The 25,732-nt window shown below is 37.5% G+C and overlaps 1 protein-coding gene across 4 annotated transcripts in view; it reads right to left on the bottom strand.

The window, feature by feature from the left end:
• Positions 1-22,588, bottom strand: part of dpr14 (defective proboscis extension response 14) — a 146,151-nt gene extending 123,563 nt beyond the window's left edge. Inside the window, exons 1-2 of one of the 4 annotated variants that reach the window (XM_067781944.1) lie at positions 22,475-22,578; positions 19,083-19,256 (exon numbers count right to left, since the gene is read on the bottom strand). The gene's annotated coding sequence lies outside the window, so the exon portion shown is untranslated. The other 3 variants (XM_067781948.1, XM_067781943.1, XM_067781945.1) reach the window with 3 other exon arrangements.
• Positions 22,589-25,732: the final 3,144 nt, after the last annotated feature.

The following is a 25,732-nucleotide window of genomic DNA, read 5'->3' as shown; positions in this document are numbered from 1 at the left end:
AAGGGGGGATTACGATTAAAACCAATTTGCTGTCTCACCAAAACACTCATAATAGACACCAACGCCAACTACTCAGCTGGACAGTTCAGGTATCACTATATTGCCTGTCCCAGGGAGGACAAATTGGGTATACTCTTATTGAAACCCTCGTCATCCAAACTCGTAAGTTAAGCAGAGGGGACATAAGACCTCTCACTCGGTAGTTAACGGGACACATTAACTAACGTTACTATCAGTTTTTTGAATTGAATAATGGAACGGTGATGTACATTCTCTGCGAATGTAAGAACTGGAATTCTCATCTATCCTGAAAGGTACTACAATAGTTCTTACTAAATATCACAGTGCATTAAGGCCTTCAATAATAATTTGCCTGCAGTCGAAATCGAAAGATCGCTGGGATGAAATGATAAATACCAGTTAAGAAAGTGTAGTTCATGTCTGAGGCAATTTGACAAAACAACCTATTTCGAGTTAAGGTAATGGCGATAAATTGAACTATAACTCGCTACACTATATTTTGTAGAAGCCATTTGACGCTAGGGTTATGAATAAAAAATATAAGGAGATCTGTTACGGCTTTCTGTTAAGAAGCCAAAATACAACTTTTATCTTAACTCAAAATAGGTTTTTTGTCAAATTGCTACAGATATATGTATATATTAAAGATATATTTGAAGATACTTATAGTCTTCCATAAGCAGATATAAAACAGTTATTATCATAGAAACAATTTTCTTATCAAATCTTAAATGGTTTAAAGTTTTGAGAAGAGCTTACATTAAGTGATCAGACCAGGACCATTAACAATTTTATTTTAATTTTCGTCTTTTTCCTACCATATCTCTAAAGATAATGTTACGTGTCATAACTTCGCGGTAGGTAAAACTTTAATCACTTTGTTTCTTAAATTAGGCGTGGGCATTAACGACTTTTCCTCAGAATTATTCACAATACCAAGAACCAAAATTCTGCAAAATTGCAAACAGGTTCTGATTTACGGCTTGCAAAACTTTAAAGTTTTCTCGTTCTAAATCTGGACGGCATCACGCACATTTTCTAAAACTTTACTAAATTTTTATTTTTCGTTACAAGGTAAATCCAAGGCTGTAAGTCCTACACATAATCCTCGACACTTTACATCCCCGCGGTTGAATCCTCGACTTTTTCGCTTGGTCGATAATGTGCAACTTTCGGTTTCTCTTAATCTCGCCCAATCTGAATGGGAGTCAGCTTCGAGGTCTGCCCTTGCTTTTCCGCTTTTAAATTTCCATCTATTGCCATATGGACCCAATATAAATGTATGTTTCCCCCTAGCCGGATTATTTCCTGGGATCGCTTACATTCTAGTCCTTGCAGTTTCCCTACTGATTTGATCCCGGCTAATACTTCCGCTGAAAAACACTACAGTGATGCGGCAGCTTGTAGGATCTATTCATTTCCGGATCAGCACAATATACCGAAGACCCTACTCCTTCCATAAATTTGCAGCAATCTGTCCCTATCGAGGCTCTGGCAGCCACTTCGAAGCACAGGTGCGGAACTAGGTAGTCTGCCCGTCCAGTAGCTCATGACACTGTAATCCTATGGCCGTAATAACGTCGCTTAAGGTGCCCGAGGCACTGAGCCTCGCTGCAATTGTCAACGCCATTTTTTTCACCACCAGATCTAAAGGTGAAACGTGAAGAATGGCATACAGTGTAGCAGTCGGGGCTGTTTTCGGTATGTTCTTTTTGAGGTAGGTTCATTTTTGCTTGGCTGACCACCAAAAAACGACTCCATAATATAGGATAGACTTTACAATCAGTGTAAACCCAATGAGAGAAAAAGGGCGACATGCATAAAGCGCCGTCTACGCTTTCTTTACTCTCTCCTCCATGTTGAGCTTCCACGACAACTTACTGCCAAGAATGATTTCTAGATATTTTTTGAAAGTTTTCTCCTGCAGGTGCATTCATCCTAGTTCAGACCTAGTCCAATTCGTCACCTTGTGTCTCTTAGAAAACAAGACTTTATTCGTCTTTCCCGGGGTGGCGGTAAACCCGAAATTAGATGTCGGGTTTTGGTCATCGAGCCGCCTGAGCAATTGGTTCATAACCAGCGTGCATATTAGAGGTGATAAGTAATACTCCACCCAGGAGCGTGCCTCTGTCCACTGATTTCGTGGCCTCATACAACCCAGATTGCGAAGAAAGGACTGTAGGCCTTGTCAGTGAAAACAAATGTAGGGAGTGTGGGTTGGAGGAGGAAATTATCGAGCACGTTTTGTGCACGTGCCCTGCGCTTGCTAGGCTAAGACTCCAGCTATAAGGAGTAATACAGCTATCAAATCTAGAAGCAGCAAGTGGCACAGGTCCTAGAAACCTTCTTGCCGCCATGGCTTTCAATCGAATTCGCTAATGTTAGCAAAAAAACTGTTTTTTTTTCCAAAAAAAATAAAAATGCATTATACCAAATTTCGTTAGGATAGGTCGAGTATCGGAATGAGTGAGCTGAAACGCAGCCGGATATACCCTCTGGCTGAAAATCATCCAATTGCCAGAGTTCTTGGTCACTGAAACCCCGCCGTCCTCCATATAGGAAGAACGGCGTGGATGGGAGACCCCAGTGAACGGCTTGATAAATTTAGTAGTAACAAGTATCATTTTTCGACAAATAGAAGGCAACAAAATGATGAAATTTTCAATACATTTTTTATGGTGTCCTCAAATGCAGACTACCGGCTGAGAGATGGTTTTTTTTTTAAATAGGGCCAGTAGAGGTCAGGAATTAACAGTTCGAATAATTTTATGCACTTAATCGACTAACAAAAAATTAAAATTATCAGGGAGCTACTGAAAACCTCGGGCCCTGGGTTTTTCTAACTTTTTATTTTTCCAAATTTGCTACAAATGCCGACTGCCGGGCATATTAAGGTTAAGTATTGAGTTAACACAGAACTATATAGGAAGAATGATTGCATACCCTTTTATGCCCATTTCTACCGGAGTTCTCGCCGTGGTTAAAATAAGTAGGATGTTGAGTTATTTCACAATATATTTGAATGATAGTAATACCAAAAAAAAACTTGGAGATGACTCCCGCACGGATAGGCTGACAAATGGACAGATAAATGGATAAGCAATGCCAACTTTTCGGTTGACTCTAATTGGCTATAGGACAAAAAATGCTTGACTCTAGCATCGATCAAGTTGAAAGAGGCTACCGAAAAGATCAGAATTTTCTTCGTGAAATTAGCAAACCTAATTTTAAGGAAGTAAAGAGAATACTTGTTTTTTTTAATACTTATCTAACTTTCTTTAGCAGATGTTAAGCTGAGTGTAGATCAGAGGTAGCTCTAGACTGCCTTTTTACAATCTTGATATCAAACGATCAACGGCTTTTCATTTACATGTAAACAGCGAAGAGAATAATTCACATATATAAGTTTAGTCAGCAGCTAAGAGAGAAGAAGAAAAGAAACAGCCACACATAATGCAACCATCGCCTAAGAGCAGAAGTTATTGCTCACACAAATACACGCATATTAATAGAAGAGAAACGTGAAGATCACAGAAAGAAATGAGGAATAAATAAGCAGCTGTTCGGGAAGGCTGTTCGTGAAAAGTTTGGGCTATAGGGGAGAAAGGCGAACGAGGCAAGTGAGAGTATAAAAGCAGCGTAAGCTGAGGAATAATAAATCAGCTTGATTTTAACACACCATAAGTGAAGTATGCGAGTAATCTTAATTGTTAAGTACTACTACCAAAGTAGTGTAAGTAAAGAGTCTTTTGCTATACTGAATATTTGAGTTATTTATTCGACAGTTCAGTGATTCGAACGATAACAAAAGCGCAGCATTATCAGGCGTTCCCTAAAATTTGTTAGAATAGGATATTTTTCAGAGTAATACTCGCATTACCAAGTTTCCGTATGATTGTAATGCCAAAAAGGTAGCGCAGTAGTGGATTTGTTTCCGAAAACGGTATTTTATGACCGGAAACAAAAATATTATTGATGCCATTATCTAAGTACCTTGGCATTCTCATCCAAGAACAACATCTTTCTGTAATGCATTTAAATATTAAATTCAAGAACAGGCAGCGAAATTATTTTAAGCCTGAAAATGTGAAAATAGAAGGCCACAATTTTTTTAAATGTATATATATAGTTTTTCTTAACAACGGCCATGGCTTAAATTCCAGGTAGAATGGGTTGGTAGCTAAAAGTTTATGTAAGATTATTCCTTTTTTGGAAAAGTTTGACAGCAAAAATTTGGTTTATATGTCAATTGACGTTGTTCTAAATAGAGCCGGTGCTGGTAAAATGTTAATAGGAAACTTAACTCCTCCAAATATATGTGATACAGCGCGTCGACATGTATTAAGGAGCAATTGAAAGTCGACAAGAAGAAATTAAAATATGAGCTATTGATAGCAATTGCGAAGCGAACGGCGGGGCATTCACATGGATGAGTGGTTAAAGGTATCTGCCTTTACACTGGTATGAATGTTGGAGATTCGAGTTCAATACTCAGCTCCCGAGAAGCTAGCTGATGAAGAAGTGAAATTCAGAAACATGTCCTAGTAACCATCGCCGTTTGTAAACTTTACAATTTTTCTCTAATATCAATATTTGATAGCAATTAAAAAAAAAAATACTGCTATGTTTAACATTAATTCTTTTCAAGTGTGAAGGCGTTCGTTAAGGTCAATGTTAATTGCACCCCATGAGTCCTTGTCTGGGCTACTCCCTTCACGGGCTATGGCCACAAATTTGTACATGGTTACTATAAAGAACACTAACAAGAGTTTCCTATATAATCTCTATTGTTTGTATAGTAGTGTACTTGTATAAGTATGCTTGTTTGTTGATTATTTGTTGTTACTCATTATTTTATTTGACATTTTATTTGTTGTGAAGTGAAGTAGCAGAAAATAATTTTCCCAAGAGACATATAACTTAACCAAAGAGTAAGATCGATTACAAACAATGTTTCAGTTTCGTGTTTGGTTAAGTTCTTGAAAGCTATTTTATTTTCGTAATTTTTATTAGAGAAGTATTGCTAAGCTTAAAACAGCCGTGCGATAAATTATTCATTGACTAGTCTTTCGGTAAGGGGATGCGATGCCTCCAACCGCCTATATAATATATGATATTGTGCTATGCCCGAAAATTGTGTTTGACTTTAGAAAAGGTGGTACACTTTCTTTCACTTTAAATATTTTCAATCTATGAAAATCATTCTCTTCTTTTACGATAAATAAGAAGTAAAAATGGCAGCCCGTGTGTTGCGACACCGTTCAATTAACTATTAATCGTCACATTCTGATAATCTATGTATATAAAAATAAGTGCACATTTTTGGTGTTACTTTATAACTTGAGACCGGCTCCACAAAATTCAATTTTTACGGTACATTTGTTCTATCATGTAGATTGTTTCTATAAAGTTTGATTGAATTTGGTCGAGCGGTTCATGAGATATATAACACCAACCTATGGCTACGTTTCATACCATTAGATGGTGCTTATTTGCATATTTGCGTTATTGCATGAAATGGAATACATGGTGCTTATTTCCATTTTGCATTATTCAATAGAATTGACGTTTCTAGAATTATTATTTGACGTTCGGCATTTCTCAAGTGAAAACCAAACGAAAAAAAGAAGTCATTTGTTTTGTTTTCATAAAAACTGTGAAAAAAAATGGGTTGGTGTCGAAATTCTGTATGTACAAAATTCTAAAAACAAAATTCTGCTTTTTAAAATTCTGCTTTTTTAAAATTCTGCTTTCTTAAATTCTGCTTTCAAAATTCTGTATTACAAAATTCTGTATTAAAATATAATGTTAACAATGTTAAAGAGGTCATGTAATTATTTTGAAAAAGTGCGCCATGCACAGTAATTCTGCGTAGAACACCTTTCTGCATAGGCGGCCTTCGGCCGCGCTTATAAAAAATAACCCTGGGCTACGCCATGCCAAGTGCGGGTGTGTGGTATAACCGTGGCTACCGCCACAGTGATGTCCTTCTGCGTAGTATACCCTTCTGCGTAGGCGGCCTTCGGCAGCACTTTAAAAAAATAACCCTTAGTCGATCCAACACCGGCTACGCCATGCCATGATTCCTGAATTTTGACTTCCAGAATTAAACATGCAGAATTTTTAAAAAGCAGAATTTTAGAAAGTAGAATTTTAGAAAGGAGAATTTTAGAAAGCAGAATTTTAAAAAGCAGAATTTTAAAAAAGCAGAATTTTAAAAAAGCAGAATTTTGTTCAATCATAATTTTTTTGCAATTTACAGAATTTTGTCACCCAGAATTTTGTAATACAGAATAATGACACGCTGCCAAAAAAAAATCAATGAACTGGATTTAAGTAAATTCGGTATATGCTGTGCTTCAATTTGGTGAGTAATGTCACACTAAATTTATTAAGTGTGTTGTGTCAAAGAAACAACATTGTAATAGAAGTGCGTTGCTTTTCTTCAGAAACAACCATGAATACAGTTGAAATAATCTTGGAAATTGCTGGCCGACTGCATTCTGATGAAGATGTAATACATTTCGCATTGGCAAATTCATTTTTGGCTGGGATTTTGGCAACAAGAATTCAAGAGTATCGAGTTCATAGCATTTTTTACGACGAAGCGCTGATGCATTATTTCGGTCAACATTTTAGATTTCTCGAAATCAAAACCCGACATTCCGCAAATTTCAACTGGTTCTTTTCAAATGTTCGCTTCCTTACTGAAAATTTACAATATCTCTTCATTACACAACTGCCCCAACAAAACGGTTCAGCGCAATGTGTTCAATCTTCTTTCACGACGAGAAATCACTTATTGGGGAAACGAATATACAGAATCGTTGACTGTTGCCATTCAACTTGCAAATTTAGCCATAAGACTTACATATACAATGTTTCTTCGAAATACAGATCAAGTCAGCATTAGAAACATTCGCCCACCTTTTTTCGAATCAATATAGCTACAACTATTTGGTAACCTAACTCATGGATCCCTCGAGTTCAACGAATATATTCACCAGCGTTCCGAAAATTGTTGTTCCCACACACTTACTAACTTTTTTACTCATGATGCATTAAGAATAAAAAAAAAAAAAAATAATGAAGAAATGTATTTATAATGTGTTGTACTGATTCATCTGCATCTGATCGAGTTTTCTTAAACAAGAGTATGAACAATGAATATGGCTGCCATTTTGGCAATAGGGATTTTACAGATACAATGGAAAGAGATACACCACAACACAACATATCTGTCACATCGTACTTTCGGTGTATATTGACATTAGGTTTTTTTGTTGTGAACTATGGAGAATCAACACGAGTGTTCAATATTTATGTAGTTTTCGATTCATAATTGAGTATTTCTTCATTTTCAATTGAATTCATATCAATATTTATAATACATTGGGAATTCCTTCTGTAAGTATTTCGTATCATTGGGCAAAAACATAGTAGAAAATTGTGGCAATGATGTATCATGTTTTTCTCTTCAAATTAATTTTTTCAAATGTTCTTTCTTCGTTCATTTTACAGAACACATTTAGTGATTTCAACTGTATCTAAGCGTGCGCCCGTGTTTTATTTTGTTTTTCATCAAATTTTTTGCACGGTTTTTATTTTCGTTTTGTCTTTTGGACATATACGTCTGGGTGTATTCCGACCGCGCATTTTTTGTTTGCACATGTGCTTTTCTTAAATTAAATTGCTTGAGTTGAACATGGAGTTTTAGTGAAGTTTTTTCCTTTCTCTTGAAGAAAATGCCTCGAGCCAGACGTCAAAATATCGGTCGACGTACGTGTAGTGCTAACAGAATGTTACTTCAAAGAAGAGCGCAAAGTACTGATGACCACAGTTGCCGTTTTGGCCGAAATGTACCATTTTTGGAAAACATTTTTTCTCCTGGTACGTTGGTACGCAACTTCCAAATTTGGTACGTTTTTGCCATTTTTACTTCAACGCAACTCCGATGCCTGCTAAAAATATCAAACCTGCATTTGAATGCCTACAAAAATTGTTTACACAAACTATCAAATCATTTATTGTAAATCACAGCATTCCCATTAAAAACATGATCGGCCTTGCCACGGTTGTTGCCAGTAGCATGGCGGGTCATTTGAATGGTTTGAAGGCAAAACTTAGCATCGATACTGATTTGTTTTACATAAAATGCACTTGCAACTCGCTACATCTTTGCTCTAGCTATGCTTGTAAAAGGCTTCCTGAGCAAATAGGAGAGCTTTATCGTAATGTATACACGTTTTTTTCGTATCAAATATTGTTTTAATAAATGTTAGGGGGACTCATGAAAGCATATAAACTTATAAGGTGTAAAATTATATCCATTTACACACGCGGTTATATGAACGCACCTAGTAATACTCTTGATAAACTTGATTGTTTACAGCTGTATTATTGCCAAACAAAATTTTTTTGATTGTTGTACAAATTAAAAAATGACAAGATTAAGTGAAAAATAAAAACTAAAACGCCTTTACTTGCTGATGTTGGAGATTTCTGATGAAAATGCCTGCTGTAATGTCTGCAAGGTTGCATTCCTTTGAGTTTACCGCGTTTACACAATGAAATGTGCGCGTAAATTTATACAAATTGTGTAAATGATTTTTCATACAAAATTTGACAGCTCGTTTACGCACTAAATAAATTTATACGTTTACACACTTTATAAGGCATTTATACGGTTACATGAGTCCCCCTGTTATATTGTTTGCCGGCAACCGTGTTGATGACCTGTCACAACAAAATGAAATACGAAGTGAACGATACGCACGAAATAGATCTGCAGAACCACAGCGGCAAAGAAATCCAGCACGACCAAGACAAATACGTTGTCGTGTTCTAGAAAATATGTATCGTGCTGCTTTTAATTACGATCCACAAATTGGTAACAGTATGCATGGATATATTGGATTAATGAGTGCGATATGTCCACATTGTGAAGCAGCTAAGTTTCTAGGTGAAACGGCCGGCATGTGTTGTGCTAATGGCAAAGTTAAATTGCCGGCATTTGAAACTCCACCTGATCCATTCCACTCATTGATTTTTGGAGGATCACCAATGTCGAAGCATTTTATGAATCATATACAAGAATGCAATTCATCATTTCAAATTATTTCATTTGGTGCTACAAAAATTATAAGAGAAAATTTTATGCCGACATTTAAGGTGATTACTTCATGTGGAATATCTAATTGTTCTGTGGATCTAAGTAACAGTTTTTACAAAGTTTTTAAGGATTCTGATCCAACATAAAATTACATTGCATACACATTACAGATTCAAGGTCAGATTTATCATCGAGGGGGTGCATTGTTACCATTTCCTGGCGCTAACCATCAATTTTTGCAAATATATTTTATCGGAGATGAAAATCGTGAGTTGGATGAACGTTGCACAATTGGCTCACATACAAAACGAGCGATTATTTGCGATCTCCAAAGTTTTTTTCATCAGAACAATGAATTGGTGAAATTGTTCAAACCAGCTCTCGATCGTATGCCATCTGATAATCACAAAATCATAATCAGAGCGGATAAAACGCCTTTTGTTGATCATGCCAAAAGATTTAATGTACCGACGATTGATGAAGTGGCAATTGTAATTGTTGGCGATCAGTTTCAATCCCGCGATATTGTACTTCATCGTAGAAATGAGCAATTCTTCATTGGAAAGGTGGTGATGGCTATCACATTAATACACGAATGATTGATTCAAGAACCGGTAAATAATATACTAATTATATTAATCAGATATTAAATAAAAACTAAAATTTAAAATCGAATGAACATATTTTTTACAGGTCGAGATGTTCAAAAGAAAGTTAGTGCGATGAATTATTATTCTTATCGATTGATGATTCGTGCACAAGAACAAAATTACATTCTGAGGTGTGGTAAAATTTTTCACCAATACATTTTAGAAATGTATGCAAAAATTGAAACTGAACGTCTCAATTTCATCCGATTCGTATTGTAGTAATGTTCCTTTTATTCTAACGAAAAATGTTGCATTCAAATTAGTTCACTCTCACTAAAGTACTTTCTGATAAAATTTTTTCTCGTGTATAAAATGACACTCGCGGGGCATTAAACAATGCCTCTAAATGGGCGATCACAGCTGGTCTTAATTTCAGAGAAAAACATCCGGTCTTAAGGGCTAATTAAACTTCCTTAACCCTAACGCCATAGTCGTAACCATACCCATATCCATAACCATCTCCAATGTGATCGACTAATGGTGCCTTAACCTTAAAATTGTGAAAATTTCTTAAAAATGAAGAAAACGCCTAAAATTACAAACATATTCCACAAAAATAGGTCTCTTGGTCATAACGTATCCAAAACAATGAATAAAATCTAGAAAAAGTTATTAAATTCACCAACTGAAATATTTTTAGGTTATGGATATGGCGAGAGACCAAAAACCAATTGGTTGGCTATGGTATGGTTATGGCGTTAGCGTTATCGTATGGCACCATTAATCAATTACATCGATTTCCATAAGGTAGGTTCGATCAGCTGTTTTATCTGGTTATGCCTTATGTTTATAAGTCACCACTAATTGACCCTTTAACAAGATGGATCGGCTGCATCTTCAATTGCAGGAACATTACATTGCAATGACGGCTACATGACACCAAGAAATCAGTGGTTAGGGCGGCGCCGCAGGGTAGGGTGCTATCACCGTCAAACGTATGGTGTACACAGGTGACTTTGCAGTTGTCATAATGTGACGAATATTAGCAACACTAAGGGATACTATCATCTCTAAGCCGATGCTAAGCAGTGACTTTCATGCACATCATTAAATCAATCATTATGTCTACCCATATGTCCATACAAGCAGCGGAGAACAGACGCACAAACACATGCATATATCTTATCTGAGATGCTCACAAAAGAAGGCAATAATTTGTGCAAGTATTACTCACGTATACACGCGCATATGAGAAGCTATAAACGTAGGTGTGGCTGCTGATTTTGTAGCTGATAACTAACTAGTAAATTCTATAATAGAAAAGCCTAGAAGTATGCAACGACGAAACCAGATAGTATAAAAGGCGGCAACAGTAGAGGCACGACAATCAGTTTGGTTTAAGCAAGCTATTAGTTGCGAATTATAAGTGTTATTGTGAAGTACTTTAATATAAGCCATTTTTGCATTATTCAATATTGGAGTTATTTATTCAACAAATTAGTGATTCGAACGTTAGCAGAAGATTTGGAATAAGGGGAATTGCAGTAAATTCATTACAATTGATGTCAGAAGAGGAATTGTTGAATAAATTCCGAAGATTTCGAGCACAACAAGGATATGGCAAAGTGGAGTGAATTAAAGATCCAGCAATTGAAGAAGGAGTTGGAGAGCCGTGGGTTGAATACAACCGGCAATAAACTCGAACTTCTGGCAAGACTTCGAGAGGCAATGGAAGCTGAAGGAATTAACGTGGAAGAGTATGGCTTTCCTCTTGATGGCGACGAAACAACAACAAAAATTGAAGAGAAAAACGAAACATCGCAGACAGTTACGAGCACAGTTTTGAACATGATATTGGCTGCAATAACTTCTCAAACATCAACAGTGGCATCTCAACTGGAATCGCAGGAGACACGTTTAACATCCAAGATGGAAGCACAGGAGGCACGCATTTCAGAAATGTCGTCGCAAATGTCATCTCAACTGGAAGAACAGAAGATATATATGACATGTCAGTTGGCTGAACAGTTGAAAGCACAAGAGGCTCGCATATCCTCGCAGCTGGAGGCGCCTATCATAGAAGTTGGGGGCACAAGATACAACTCGAGGATAAAATCGATGCTGAGATTGAAACATTGAGAGGTCGTATACAGGAGCAGCAACTAAATAGCCCATCTGTTTCAGCAAGCAATCCAAAGGTAAAAACATCATCCTTTGACGGTTCTGTTCCTTTCCAGGTCTTTAAGATATAAGACCACAGCAGTGAACAACTGGAATGCTGAAGATAAAGTTGCAGCTCTATTCGTAGAATTGAAGGGGCCAGCAGCCGAAATCCCACAGACGATTGCCGAAGTAGAGCGGAACAACTATGAAGCATCGATGGCCGCTGTTGAGAGACGGTATGGAAGCGAGCATAGAAAACAGATATACCAAATTCAGTTGCAAAACCGGGGCCAAAAAGCGAATGAGACTTTGCAGGAGTTTGCCTCTGATGTTGAAAGATTGGTTCATCTCGCAAATGTGGACACACCCGTGGAATACACCGAGAGGGTAAAAATCCAGAGTTTTATAAATGGTATACGGGACGTGGAAACGAAGCGAGCTACATATATGAATCCAAAACTAACATTTGCTGAAACGGTATCGCATGCACTGACTCAGGAAACCGCCTCACTTTTGAGTAAGCCAGCGTACAAAGCTCATCGCGTGGAAGTGGAAAGGCCAGCCTGGGTAGACACAATTTTGGAAGCACTGAAGGGGTCACAACAGAAAAGCGCTGGAGTTATGCAATGTTTCAAGTGCGGCAACCCAGGTCACATTGCACGTCATTGCAGCACCGGTTCTAATAGTTCCAGCAATGTGGGTGGCCTTAAACGCAGAGCTGAAGGAGATGAGCAAATCTCCAAATCCACTCAATCGTTAAACTAAAGCGAGTCAGCCGCAAGGGGCGGCAGCTGGCTCCCTCAATTGAATACCCGATAATCTCTATCTCGCAAATTGGAAGAAGGTCAAGCAATCTTACTGTCGGAGGACATGTGGATGGAAAGGAACGTTTACTGACTGTAGATACGGGTGCATCCCATTCCATCATTCGATGAGATTTAGTTAGCAAGAAGATAAGACCATTGCTTGGAGCAAGATTTCATACAGCCACGGAAGAGGACATCCAGGTAATTGGAGAAGTAGCAATTGGGAACGTCACGGTACTACACAATTTTATAGTGGCAGATATTGTTGATGAAATCATAATTGGATTGGACTTATTAATCGACCAGGGCATCAAAATCGACATGCAAAGCAAGACGATGCGATATAAGAACATGGGTGTACCACTTAATTTCGGCTACGAGAGAGGCTACAGCAGTAAACGAGTGCTGGTGGCAGAGAGTCAGCAAATACCACCAAAATTAGAAGCAGTCATCTGGGCAAAGGTTGATGGAGATTGTAGGATAAACAAATTGTGGGTTGTCGAAGCAGCAAACAAATCAGCACCGAACATACTTGTAGGAAAAACCCTGGCTATGACAAAACAAGATGGACGTATTCCGGTAAGAGTACTTAATGAGTTCAAGTCACCACTCAAACTGACCAAAGGAGCTATTTTGGGAAGATGCCAAGAGGCTGAAATAATTATTAACTGTGAGCAACTCCAGGAACACGTTTCATATAGTAATACTGATCTTTCAAATGACATTACGGCATGTACGGAGGGGCTAGAGGAAGATTATCAGAGTAAGGCAAAGCAACTGCTCCTAAAGTACGCAAACATATTTGAACAGGATGGTTCCAAACCAGGCCGCACCAATGTTGTGAAACATCAAATTGACACTGGAGACGCGAGGCCGATAAGTCAAGCTCCACGTAGTGTTCCACTGGCGAGGCGGGAAGTTGTGAGTCAAATTATACAAGAAATGAGCGACAGCGGCGTCATCGAACCATCAGCTAGTCCCTGGAGCTCACCAGTAGTACTTGTAAAGAAGAAGGATGGAAAAATGAGGTTTTGCGTGGACTACCGGAAGTTGAATGACGTTACGAAAAAAGATAGCTACCCATTGCTATCTGGTACGAAATGGTTTTCCACACTGGACTTGAAAAGTGGCTACTGGCAAGTGGAAGTGAAGGAGGAAGACAAAGAGAAAACAGCCTTCAGCGTCGGAGATGGCCTTTGACAATTTACAGTAATGCCCTTTGGACTATGTAATGCACCAGCTACTTTCGGGAGACCCATGGAACAGGTATTGAAAGGACTACATTGGAAAACATGCTTGGTGTACCTGGACGACATCATCGTATTGGGCAAGAACTTTGATGAACATCTTAAAAACTTAGAGAAAGTTTTCCAGAGAATAGCTGGCGCTTGTCTGTTTAAAAAGGAAGTAAATTATTTGGGTAACAAAGTAACGACAGAAGGCATCTGTACTGCGAATGAAAGGATAGAAGTAGTAAAGGATTACTGAACCTGCATGAATTGAGAAGTTTCCTTGGGCTGTGCACATATTACCGCCGATTTGTGCCAAACTTTTCCAGCGTAGCCCATAGCCTCCATGAGCTTACAAGAAAAAGTAAAGCTTTTGAATGGAAGAAGGAGCAAGGAGTGGCTTTCTAAACATTGAAGGAGCGTTTGTGCACTGCCCCAATGTTGGCATATCCGATTCCAGGAGCAACATTTATTCTAGATACAGATGCGAGTGGATATGCTATAGGAGGCGTTTTATCACAACTGGTCGATGGACAGGAGAAGATAGTTGCATATTACAGCTGTTCGATTGGTAAACCAAAGAGGAACTATTGCGTTACACGGAGAGAGCTGTTGGCATTTGTAGAGTGCATTAAACATTTTCACAAATACGTCTACGGCCAGCGATTCCGCGTCAGGGTAGATCACGCAGCGTTGAAATGGCTCCTGCAATTCCGCAACCTGGAAGGACAATTAGCACGGTGGATCGAGCGACTACAAAGCTATGACTTTTCTATTGAGCATCGAAAAGGTAGTACACAGTGGGATAAGGAACAACTAAGAAAGTGTCAGCTAGAAGATACAGTTCTGTCACATGTTATGCAAGGGCTCGAACGAAAGGAAAGACCAAACAGAGAAGAGACGTCAGCAGAGATTCCCATTGCGAAGTCATATTGGGGACAGTAGAACAGTTTAGAATTGATATCCGGTTGCCTTCATCGAGTATGGGAGAGTGAGGATGGCCAATGCAAGAAGAAACTGATAGTTGTTCCATAAAGAGGATTCCTGACGTCCTCAGCGAGCTACATAATGGTCTAAGTGGAGGTCATATTGGAATCACGAAGACGCTCGAGAAAATTAAGCAGAGTTTCTATTGGGTTGGTTGCCGTCAGTCGGTCACCGAGTGGATTGCCAACTGCGAGGTTTGCAACGGAGCGAAAGGGCCCAAAACACGAAGTCATGTCCAGATGAAGCAGTATGTTTCAGGTGCACCATTTGAAAGGATCGCCATGGATGTCGCAGGCCCATTTCCTACTAGCAACCGCGGAAAAAAAATACGTACTGGAGGTTATGGATTATTTCAGTAAATGGCCAGAGGTATAACCAATCCCAAACCAAGAAGCGGAAGCAGTAGCAGAAGTGGTTACAAATGATTGGGTTGCAAGGTATGGTGTACCAATGGAGTTACATTCTGACCATGGCAGGAATTTTGAATCAGCTGTGTTCCAAGAAATGTGCAAGAAGTTGGGCATTCGAAAAACAAGGACAACTACATTGCATCCTCAGTCCGATGGTATGGTGGAACGTTTCAATAGAACATTGGAAGAGCATTTAAAGAAAGTAGTAGACAAGTACCATAAGGAGTGGGATACACACATATCATTATTCTTGATGGCTTACCGATCGGCAGTACATGAGACAACGGGCCAAACTCCCGCAAAGGTAATTTTTGGCAATTTCGACTGCCAGCTGATTTGAAGTATGAGATAGATGCCGATGCGGAGAGAAGTGTCAAGAAATCCACTGGTGTCTTGGAAGAAGAGCTGAGAGAGATGCACGATCTGCTCAGGCAACGAGCAAAGATTATGAGTGACAAGATGAAAGCCAGATACGATAAAGCAATTAATTCGGAAGGGTTTCAGGAAGGAGATTTGGTGCTGTTATACAACCCACAACGAAAAAAAGGTTTGTCCCCGAAAGTGCAGTGTAATTGGGAAGGCCCATACAAAGTTGTAAAATGGTCAACGATGTAGTGTACCGCATACAAACCAGTGGCAAACCACGAACCAAAATGAAAGTGGTTCAGTTGGAAAGGCTGGCAGCGTTTAGATCGAGAGATTTGTCTGATCGGGACGATCAGACTTAGGTGGAGGGCAGTGTGACGAATATTAGCAACACTAAGGGATACTATCATCTCTAAGCTGATGCTAAGCAGTGACTTTCATGCACATCATTAAATCAATCATTATGTCTACCCATATGTCCATACGAGCAGCGGAGAAGAGACGCACAAACACATGCATATATCTTATCTGAGATGCTCACAGAAGAAGGCAATAATTTGTGCAAGTATTACTCACGTATACACACGCATATGAGAAGCTATAAACGTAGTTGTGGCTGCTGATTTTGTAGCTGATAACTAACTAGTAAATTCTAGAATAGAAAAACCTAGAAGTATGCAACGAGGAAACCAGACAGTATAAAAGGCGGCAACAGTAGAGGCACGACAATCAGTTTGTTTTACGCAAGCTATTAGTTGCAAATTATAAGTGTTATTGTGAAGTACTTTAATAAAGGCCATTTTTGCATTATTCAATATTGGAGTTATTTATTCAACAGTTTAGTGATTCGAAAGTTAGCAGGAGATTTGGGATAAGCATAATTTCAGTAAATTCGTTACAATAAGTTAAAGTGCCTTCCAATAATTTCTCCTCTGATAGATCGGGTGCTTCGGGGTCTACATAAATGGGCATCTTATGTCGCGTTGACCGCTACTTAGTTCAGAGAATACGAATCTGATCTTGTTGGCTAAGGGGTATAAAGGCCCGAGTCAAGCTAAGCTTGGAAGGGTTGTCTTCGCAAGCGACATCTTGTGCAAAATATCTAAGGGTCATTCTAGACAATGAGTTGTCGTGGAAAGATACAGAGGGGGAAAGCCTCGGCAGCACTTTCAGCATATTATATGGGGCCTACCTCTTTATCCATTAGACGTTATTTATAGCGATTGTGAAGCCTATTCTATACTCTAAAGTCATCGTTTCATAGACAACCACTCAAAAAATAGCATACTTCAAGAAATTAGAGAGGATATGCAGGTTTTGCTTAGTGTTAGGCATAACGAAAGCCCAGAAAAGGACTACTATGACTGCAATGTATACCATTCTGCACATCCAAACTGTCGACCTGGTGGCAAAGAACACAGCGTTAACAACAACAGCTACTCAATGCCTTGAAACACTGGAGAAAAACCGCTTAAATAGCAGCCGCGTCAACTTAAACGTCAATTAAGGCAATAAGCCAGCATAGCTCAACAGAGTCGTAATAGAAACATACATATTTATTGGATCCCGGGCATTTGGAAAAAGTTGAAATGAAGAAGCGGGTAAGCAAGCAAAGAAAGACGCATCCCTTGAATATAAGACCAGACTAATAAAGTTGCTAAAACGAGGAGGTTGTGGGCTAATGATGGGTATTTTGACTGAACACTATCTTCTGGCGTTGGATGGTTTTCAAGCTTTTAAATAGGGTCTCAAATTGCAGATTTGAGAAGTTGGGGTTTCAGCAGGCATCCAACGAGCATTTTTTAAGCTCATGTCATGCGCTCGTCAGATTAAGACCCCAGCCATTAGGAGTGACCCAGCTATCAGTTCTATCGAGGTAATTAATCGATACCAAGAAAGGATCGAGGGAAAATACTTGATACGCACTCGTATCCTACCCAGCAAAAAGTTCAACAAAGCTCACAAAAATGAATTCTTAACTTTTGAGTGTTGTTGTTGTTGTTGTAGGGAGTGTTATAGATGTTGATGGTTCTTTGCCGGATGCAGATACGGTACCAAGCCCGATCATCTCGGGACCGATTTGTTAAGACCACAAGTGACCTTCTTGGCCATACCACCCTCCCACCCCCTAGATCCATGAGGAGTTCGGGGTCGCCAGAGCCTCGGCTGTTAATGAACCAGGATAATTCGCCACGGCTAGGTGATGTTGACATTTGGGTTTGAAGAAGCTGTATATTGCGCTGGCAACCTGTAAGGGTTGCGCTACACAATCCCTTAAATCTGGTATTTTAGTGGGACCTTACGACAGGCATACCTACCGCGGGTATATTCTGACACCCTAATCAGCTGGGAGATTATCTTTTGTATCATATTTGTTTCTGCGTGCCTGGGTAATTTGTTAAAATAGGTAGCGAGTTTTGACGGCTTCATGCGCAAATTGGTAAATGCTAGAAATCTTAAATTTAATTTTCGCGGAAAGTTTCAGAGCAGAGTTACAAAGTTAGCGATATTCGCTATAAGTTATCGATACTTCGATACTCGGAAAGTACTTGAACTTGGAAATTGACTTGAGCAAAGTAATCGAATATATACTCGTAGGTACTCATAACGGAAAAATACTAAGTGTACACAATGTGTATGTACATTGTATTGTTTTGCACTTCTCTCATTTTTTCACAACAAAGGGCATCAAGCTCTTGCTGGATTTTGTATTGCATTGTTATTATCTGGTTTTGAATTAACTACGACAAGAGCTTTTAAAAATATGCCAATTGTCAACGAATGTGAAAAATCGCTTATTAATAGCGATCTATAAGAGTTTTCCCAATATTATTTACTTATAAAATAATAAAAACTGGGCGCAATTAATCTCTGAGGGGATTTAGGCTGATTTGTATCGTGCTCCTTTTAAATGTTTTATAAAAGTTGGCAGAATGTGGGTCCCATGTTTATGCCGACTCTGGACGGCAGCTGCAAGACAGATGAAATCTCGCTGAGAAGCTGTTCGTAGCAAAAATACAATCGGAGTGTTTGCCAAACTACAGTCGAGGGCGTAACGCGACTAGAAAAATTTTCTAATTGAAAACACTTTTTCCTAAATTTTTGATGTTGATTTGCCCTGGGACTTCAACTGAGGAACTTCGGTGTGGTAGACGAAGTAAACTACCCCCACACTCCACTTTATATGAGTACTAAGTAAAACTTTCTCAAAGTTGAATCAATGACCCGCTGATATGTAGATTTGCAGTTATAGGTGAATTACTCACGTTTATGGTAACTCAACTTAGCTGTTATAACAAACTATCACAGATTTGATAACAACACTTTCGGTTGATTTATAAAACAAATTTTCACTAACTTATATGTTTAGGATACATACATTGTTTTAGTCAACTCACACAGTTTTGGCACAAATCTCACATACACAAGTCTGCCAATGCTTTATGAGCCGTTCTGCTCTTTTGTCGACGCAGTTCGTCGCAATTTTGGATTTCATTTATACGTGCATGCAGCCATGCCCAACTACAGGCACATTAGGGTGTTTAAAAGAAAATTAAGTCGCACCTTAAAAACTGCCGAATTTCATAAAATATACTTTAAATTAATATTTTTTTTTAACCAAGGAAACTTCGAGATCACTGTTCAGAGTTTCCCTTATATTTTCGTGTAACTTATTTGATAAAAATTGTCTTTCGTAAGAAATAGTAGGGTAGTTCAGGGTATTCTTTGACACTTATATCACAGTTTTTGCAATAGACTGGCATCGGTGGTTTTTCTCTCTAGACATATTTTTCTTTACAACTATGCATAAGTAAATGTCTACTTCCACTTCATCTTTAGTCAGGTATTTTGTTTTGTGGAGTTTTCTATTTGCGGCCGCTTCTTTTGCTTCTTTTGCTTATTTGCTGTCGGTTTATTACCTTTCTCCGATAATATTTTGCGATTCTTCTCGGCATTTTCAGATAAATAACTCATGACACCTGCCAATATCAAAAAGGCCGATTACGTCAACTTTGCTTGAGAATATTACAAGAATGAAGTTAACTCTATCTCTGCATTGAAGCTCTGACTTTTTTGCTGTAGCATCATTTACCAGTTCAAAAAATTATTGGAAACTGCCCACAAGCTAATGCTGTGATTAAGTTATGGAAGAAAATCTAGAAGTTCTACTGCCAATGTCAAGAATTAAGTGTCCAAAGATACTTCGACAAAATTGTCCAATAATTCCCAAATAATTTTTTTTTATTATTTTCACGAATATTGTAAATATAATTTACCTGAGGTAGTCAAAAAAGCAGTAAAAAAAATATATATATGACACGATTTCACTACAGTTGGTTGCAATACTATAGAAAAAGTTATCGCGCTGTCATACCCCTTGTCCAAGAACGCGCAAGCAGGGTAACTTGGAAAAATGTTTCCCCTTGCCAATATAAGATAGAAGTGTTCATGGACGACGTACGAAACTTTAAGCGCCCTTTATAGATTTTTCATTTCAACACGCCTTGGACGGCTATTTTTTTCAGAGGTTACAAAAACTAAACACACTTGAGAGAAATAAAACAACAAACAAAAAAATAGATAACCAGCTGTAAGTGTTCAATTATTCAATCAAATGTAACATTTTCAGGTCGAATGAAACTTTTTTTCAAATCAAATAAGACTTCGTTTAAGTCAAATGAAACTTTTTTTCATTTTCAATCAAATATAGCATTTTCAGGTAAAATTAAACTTTTTTCAAATCAAATAAAATTTGCTTTGTGTCAAATAAAACTTTTTTTATTTAAAGGGAAACTTTTTCATTTTACATGAAACTTTTTTCAAATAAAATAAAACTTTTTTCATTTCAAACTAAACCTTTTTCTTCTCAAATTTAGTTTTTTTGTTTTCAATCGTATATGGTATTCCAACTAAATTTTTCCAGGTCAAATTAAACTTTTTTCAAATCAAATGAAACTTTTTTCACTTTAAATCGAATGTATCATCTTCAGGTCAAACGAAACTTTTTTCAAGTTCAATTAAAGTTTTTCAAATATAATAAAACTTGCTTCAAGTCAAATGAAACTTTTTACGTGTTTAAACAAATATAATATCTTCAGGTCAAATGAAACTTTCGAAAAAATATTATTATAAATTTTGAAAAAAGGTTCACTTAACTATTAAATTTCATTTGGTTTGAAAAAAGTTTCAAATGATTTAGAAACTATATAATTTGATTTAAAAAAGTTTATTTGAAATGAAAAAGAGTTTCACATGAGTTGAGTAGAAGAAAAGTTTTATTTGACTTGAAAAAATTTTTATGTCACCTGGAAATACTATATAATGAACAATCCTATATGGTATCACGGCCATAGTTTAAAATCTTGTGTGATTTTTAATAGAATGCTGACATGGAAGAACCAAATATTCAGTAATGTAGGAAAAATGTACGGAATGTTGAGATCCCTATGAGTGTCGAACAATATAGATATATTTACAGCGTGAAATGTTGTGATCACATTTTAGCTTTTGCTCTTAAAATATTTTCCATCTCGTTCGAAAATCTCTTAAAAGTCAGATGCTAACATAACTACATTGAGTTAAACATGAGCTAAATTATTTGTTGGAGCGTTTTAGTTTCATGAGGTCCTCTCGATCACTCGCTATCTGTAGCACGAATTGTACTTGCTCGGTTACAGAACGACAGTTTCTCGTTCTCACATTTCTTCTTTGAAGTAATCTACCAATAACGATTTTTCATCTATTTTATGTATTCCACCCATTGTTTTTCTTCAAATACTAGCAGGTTATGCACTTCAGCTCAGTTATCAAATTAACTGGTAAAATATTATTTTACTCTAAAGTATTTTATTTATGTGCTGTGTAAAAAATATAATTTTTTAGCTAGGCAACATGATATAAGGGCCTACATGAATAGCCCTTCAATATTATACGTTTTATTTGATTACCGCTATAGTTAACGACATCACACATAATTTTTTAGACATGAGAGTGAACGCTAAAGACGTATCGTAAAGGGATATCAAGTTAAGATTACTTTAAACATTATGCGATACCCCGTAACATATTGCAATTGGAAACAAAATTTCTTTGTGATATTGTCTACTACGGATATATTGGTTTTGAGAAGAAATATTAATTGTAGTACACAATTTTAATATGCTATTTTTGGCGTTTGAGGATGTAAGGCCGTAAAACCGCGTTTATTAGATTTATAAGGACCACCCTAATGTTCATATAAAAATTTGCACATAGAGACCTAGTTTTGCAAATATCAATTTCAGAATCAATTAATTTTTCATCAATGAAAAGCATCATGAGTTGCTAAAATTTTAATTAGCTCAACACTGGGAAAATAACCAAATATTGATTGTCACAAACACTAACCTTAATTGGCATAAATTGACTTGTTTTAAGTGATATGATGATATAAACCAGTAAAATAGTTTTGACATTTTGTAGGAAAACGTTTTCTTTCCTTAATAAATACACTACAAATTTATATATTAAACATGACACTTTTTTTGCACGCACTAAATTTATGTTTTATTTTGGTTACAAATTTAGTTTAAAATGTTTCTTTTAGCACAAACGCCACAGTAACTAAAATGCTCGAAAAGCTTTGCTTTGAATATTTGTTGAGTTAGCAAAAATGCAAAAAGTATTTGCTATGAGTTTTGTTGCTTTTGCCACAGAGCAAAATGTGTACCTAATTTTAAGATTAGCTTATTTGTATTGGTGTTGCATTTCATTGCAGCTACATATTTTTCTGTCGATTTTGGCTCTATACCGTCAACGAGTACAACATCATGGTAGAGGAAAAGAAAACTGCGAACTCGCATTTAAAATTCTTCACATTGCAGTCACAAGAGCGTGACCATGTTGCGTATACTCCATGTCGACCGAATGGATGCTGTGACTGCCATCGTAGTCGGCATACGCAACGATAATATTGAAACTGGGAGAGCGTATGCTCTTTTGGTAAATATACTTCGCTCTAGCCTAGAAGAGCATTATGACAGTGAAAGTAGCATTGCGCATGTCCACAAGTCAAAAGCGTTGGTTATTTCGTATACTTTCCTTTCGTTTATGCTTATTTTTTCCGCCATAAATCTTTATATGTAATAATAGGTACCAAATGCATGTTTATATATACATTAGGGCGGGTCGATTTGAAAATCGCTCATTGCTCTGTGAAAATCGAATTATAGGGATCAAAATAAGAAACTTTGCCAAAGGAGCCATATCTCTAAAAGGAATTCTGATGTCCCCCAATTTGGGTCGAACTTTTGGGTAGGGGCAAATTTTGAAAAATCCCACTTTGACCCATTTAGAGTGCTCCAATCGAATCCAAATGTATGACCGACCCCCACTAACTCTGGAGGCCCGACCCATCGATGCCAGTGGCACACCCCTGGAACCCCCTGGGGGTTCACCATACAATCATTTCAAAAAATCGCCGGTTTTGCACTTTACATGAAAAAATCAGCACAAACATATCCATACCAACTGAAAAGAGGTGCACCACTGCGTATACGTTACATTTTATTATTACGTATAAACAAATAAAAAAATTTGCAATAAAATAATTTGAAATGTTTGTATGGTGAACCCCAGGGGGTTCCAGGGGGTGTGCCACTGGCATCGGTGGGTCGGGCCTCCATAGTTAGCGGGGGTCGGTCATACATTTGGACTCGATTGGAGCACTCTAAATGGGTGAAAATGGGATTTTTCTAAATTTGCCCCTACCCAAAAGTTCGACCCAAATTGGGGGACATCAGAATTTGTTTTAGAGGTATGGTTCCTTCGGCAAAGTTTCTTATTTTGATCCCTAGAATATGATTTTCACAGAGCAATGGGCGATTTTTTTGCCTCCCCACACATACATATTTATGTATGTAATGCAATACAAATGTTATATCGCCCATTGTAGCCTGAGTTCATTCAATATGTTAAGTTTATATGTATGTATGTCGAGAAGTGTATCTCTTTAATTTAGGCAATTTTTATTCAGGCTATGAAACCAAAGCACTTATTGTACCCGCACGCATATTTATACGGCCCCCATGTACGGTATAACATTCAAGTTATAAATTACGATGCATGTATGTAAGCATACTATGTTAAGTGTGGATGTTTATATTTAGGCGAGGCAATCATCCATCTAAATAGCTTCAATGATAGCGAATTCGCTATGGTCTTTATACTGGCGTTGATCGGGTGTATGCTAAAATGGCTATTTAACCTTAGGGTGTTAGTTGTGCATATTAGAGCTTTACGCCGATCACTTTATCGCCGGCGGCGTACGTCGGTGTTCTTACTTTATAAAGCTTGATTTTTATACTCAGTTGAGCAGAGCTCGCAGAGTATATTAAGTTTGATTGGATAACGGTTGGTTGTACATATATAAAGGAATCGAGATAGATATAGACTTCCATATATCAAAATAATCAGGATCGAAAAAAAATTTGATTGAGCCATGTCCGTCCGTCCGTCCGTCCGTCCGTCCGTCCGTTAACACGATAACTTGAGTAAAATTTGAGGTACGATATCGGACTATAACCACGCCCACTTTTTCGATATCGAAAATTTCGAAAAACCGAAAAAGTGCGATAATTCATTACAAAAGACAGCTAAAGCGACGAAACTTTGTAGATGAGTTGAACTTATGATGCAGAATAGAAAATTAGTAAAATTTTGGACAATGGGCGTGGCACCGCCCACTTTTAAAATAAGGTAATTTAAAACTTTTGCAAGCTGTAGTTTGGCAGTCGTTGAAGATATCATGATGAAATTTGGCAGGAACGTTACTCCTATTACTATATGTACGCTTAATAAAAATTAGCAAAATCGGAGAAGCACCACGCCCACTTTTAAAAAAATTTTTTTTTAAAGTAAAATTTTAACAAAAAATTTAATATCTTTACAGTATATAAGTAAATTATGTCAACATTCAATTACAGTAATGATATGGTGCAACAAAATACAAAAATAAAAGAAAATTTCAAAATGGGCGTGGCTCCGCCCTTTTTCATTTAATTTGTCTAGGATACTTTTAACGCCATAAGTCGAACAAAAATTAACCAATCCTTTTGAAATTTGGTAGGGGCATAGATTTTATGACGTTAACTGTTTTCTGTGAAAATGGGCGGAATCGGTTGATGCCACGTCCAGTTTTTATACACAGTCGCCCGTATGTCCTTCCGCATGGCCGTTAACACGATAACTTGAGCAAAAATCGACATATCTTTAATGAACTTAGTTCACGTGCTTACTTGAACTCACTTTATCTTGGTATGAAAAATGAACGAAATCCGCCTATGACCACGCCCACTTTTTCGATATCGAAAATTACGAAAAATGAAAAAATGCCATAATTCTATACCAAATACGAGAAAAGGGATGAAACATGGTAAGGTAATTGGATTGTTTTATTGACGCGAAATATAACTTTAGAAAAAACTTTATAAAATGGTTGTGACACCTACCATATTAAGTAGAAGAAAATGAAAAAGTTCTTCAGGGCGAAATTAAAAACCCTTAAAATCTTGGCAGGTATTACATATATAAATAAATTAGCGGTATCCAACAGATGATGTTCTGGGTCACCCTGGTCCATATTTTGGTCGATATCTGGAAAACGCCTTCACATATACAACTAAGGGCCACTCCCTATTAAAGCCCTCATTAATACCTTTAATTTGATACCCATATCGTACAAACTCATTCTAGAGCCACCTTTATGGCGATATCTCGAAAAGGCGTCCACCTATAGAACTAAGCCCCACGCCCTTTTAAAATACTCATTAACGCCTTTTATTTGATACCCATATCGTACAAACATATTCTAAAGTCACCCCTGGTCCACCTTTATGGCGATATCTCGAAACGGCGTCCACCTATGGAACTAAGGATTACTCCCTTTTAAAATACTCATTAACACCTTTCTTTTGATACCCATATTGTACAAACAAATTCTAGAGTCACCCCTGGCCCACCTTTGTGGCGATATCTCGAAACGGCGTCCACCTATGGAACTAAGGATTAC

This window comes from Eurosta solidaginis, chromosome 4 (genome assembly GCF_040869045.1).
Source record: "Eurosta solidaginis isolate ZX-2024a chromosome 4, ASM4086904v1, whole genome shotgun sequence".
Lineage (NCBI taxonomy): Eukaryota > Metazoa > Arthropoda > Insecta > Diptera > Tephritidae > Eurosta > Eurosta solidaginis.
Note: the sequence above shows the minus strand (reverse complement) of the source record. Positions and strands in the feature narration are given on the sequence as shown.